Below are 2,691 nucleotides of genomic sequence, written 5' to 3' on the forward strand. Positions count from 1 at the left end.
GTTTTTCATACGCACGTACACGCACGTAAAAGTCTAAATCCTTACGCCTGTCTGAAACCTTTGAAAAAACTAAGTGAATAAATCGAAGGAACTTAGTTTTCTGCATATTTTAGTACGCATTAGTTGACCTAGATGTTCAATGATAAAAATTTAAAGGCATTTAAAATTTTCCGTACGTGTACGTGCGTATAAAAACGCGTACGTGGAAAACAGCCTTAACGCTGTAACCGATTCCTTACCACTGTCACGTTGTTATCACGTGTAAATCAGGAGCGGAATTAACGTGGGACCTGACAGAAACTAGCACTTTGCCATATAGTTGTCACTATTACCTCAAAACATGTTAGTAAATAAATGGCGAAGTAGTAAATTTACTTGAGGATATAAGTAAATTTCCCAAGAGGATTTGGTAGGGGGTGCTGACACCGTGCTATTGAGCAGTGATTCATAACTGTCATGAACACATCGAACAGACTGAACGTTACTATAAGAGATTTTTGATATTTTGTTAATTTGTCTATAGCCAATAAATATTACACAAATATTGTCTCTATAAAAAATGGAAATAGTTTGAGAATTTGATTTCGATTGATTTCAGACCTTTTCGATTCTTTTATCAATATTTTTATAAAATGACAATTGTATTTGTCACTTGTTTTTCGTTGAGCACGTTGTTTCGTCTGGCATACGTAAACATTTTTAAATATTAGTTTTTTAAAAACTACTTTAAAATAAATATTTTACATTGAGGTTAGTTTTTATCGATGTATGCATATTCTATGAGTTTAGCTCAGATATATTTTGCCAATATTTATTATTGTGCTAGGCTTGTCATCTTGCATTTCACCGTAAGTGTAAGATTTGTATAAAATACTTTCAGTTATGTTAGGGGCTGTTGACATGAGCCTGGTTACCCGAGATTCAACGAAGCGTGAGATAATTTTGAGGTATTGAAATGAGCAGATAACATGATCCTGGCAGTCGTATAATCACCACAACAATAGCATGTGCTTGTTTGGTGTCATAAAGACTTATTTCAATACCTCAAAGTCCTCTCACGCTTCGTTGAATCTCGGGTAACTGGGCTCATGTAAACAGCCCCTTTGCTTTTCATGAAACGTGCTGATAGATATTGAAAACGCGGAAGTCTTTTCAAAAGGGGGGTGGGTGCATGGCTCGTCTGCCCACGCGAACCCTTTTGTTGACAATATATGCCGCTGGTCATTGTCACAGCTCGAAGTAGGCCATAGCCACTTGTTTCCAGGCTATGGCGACAGGAGTCCTTACCTCATTCGATGCATTTGGTGTAAATATTTTGAAAGCCATAATCTCGACGGCAATTTGCAGTGCAAAAATGATTTTTCAATGATGAAACCTTTCTCTTGGCCAGTATTCATCCTATAAAGAGTCTAATATCTTCTTTACATCAGGATTCACCTATACATGAAATTGAAATGATTTTCACACGTGTGCATGTGGACTAAAAAAAAGCTGCGTGGCGAAAAAAAAGCTGGCAATCTCTGTGATAATTGTCATAGTAAAAAAGATATGGTGGAATTCCGGTAGACTTCAATGCGTCTCTAATGAGCTAATTTTGATGTCGAGACAACTTCGTCTCGCTAATCATTTGAAGTTTAACCTTCAAATATTCATGTTTTGATATTTCAAAAGCAGTATAGCCCAGTTTCTACTCTCAAATTTTAAAAAGGCAAATCCTAAGTTCTGAAGGATCTAAACTATTCACCTTAATTCCATCAAGTTTCCAGCTCAGAGCAAAAAAGTCTGCAGATTCGATGATCTCTTTCTGCCCATCAAAACTATTCAGCAATTCCACCCTGTTATAGAAATATCGATGCAAAAATTACGGTATAAATTGATAGCGCTGTTCATCTTTCGTACAACCGGCCGCAGGCATATAGACACAATACTTACGGTAGCTGATCCTTGCACGTGATCCTCTCAGAGAAAGCGGCAACTGCAGAGAATTGCTTGATGTTGAACTCTCCTTCTCTGTCGATAAGAACCAGCTATGGCATAAAGAAAAACCACGAGTCATCTTTTACAAACTTTGGTTCTTTACAGAATGTTCAATACTGTGGAATGGATTTTTCATCGACTGCCCCTAAAGCTACTGCATTGTAGTTAACAAATATACCTCAACAATATTCTCAACATGTTCAGAATCTAATATTCCTGTGTGGACATCTTTCAAACCCGTTTCCAATTCCTGTATGTTAAATTTCCAAAGTATTAGGTCATAAACACACATGCAATTTTAAAATTCCAACAAAGCCATTGAAAGCGTTCTAAAACGCAGTTCATGCATTAACTATGCAATGTGCCGGTCCACTTACTGTGAAGCTGATTAATCCGTCGCGATTTTTGTCCACCTTTTGAAATACGTGTTTGTACAACGCTTTTCTTCGCTTGCTATAATTAAGATTGTTATTTAGCCTCTAATAAAAAGCAAAATGGCTGGTATAATAATAAGTTTATTTAACCTTTGAGATACCACTGAGAAATTATGCTTGAGAACGCTACCTTATGATACAGTATTTCGTCAGATATTCCATTGGAGTCATGGCTGAAATTATAGGGAGACAAAACACCGTCAGATTAACTAGTGCCTACTTTCCCCGATTGTATTGAGTCTTGTGCTGTGATGGGTTGATCAGTGGTGCTTTACAAGTG

At 36.9% G+C, this 2,691-nt stretch overlaps 1 long non-coding RNA gene across 1 annotated transcript; it reads right to left on the bottom strand.

Annotated features, from left to right (window-relative positions):
• Nucleotides 1-1,045: 1,045 nt before the first annotated feature.
• LOC114523844 lies at nt 1,046-2,227 on the bottom strand. Its single transcript, XR_003687059.1, has 4 exons — nt 2,156-2,227; nt 1,933-2,027; nt 1,745-1,835; nt 1,046-1,437 (listed from the first exon to the last, which is right to left on the bottom strand). It is a non-coding gene; the product is annotated as an uncharacterized LOC114523844 (long non-coding RNA).
• Between the last annotated feature and the right edge of the window lie 464 nt (nt 2,228-2,691).

The sequence above is a fragment of the Dendronephthya gigantea genome, unplaced genomic scaffold (assembly GCF_004324835.1).
Source record: "Dendronephthya gigantea isolate DGI-Jeju-01 unplaced genomic scaffold, DenGig_1.0 000028F, whole genome shotgun sequence".
In the NCBI taxonomy this organism is placed as follows: domain Eukaryota; kingdom Metazoa; phylum Cnidaria; class Anthozoa; order Malacalcyonacea; family Nephtheidae; genus Dendronephthya; species Dendronephthya gigantea.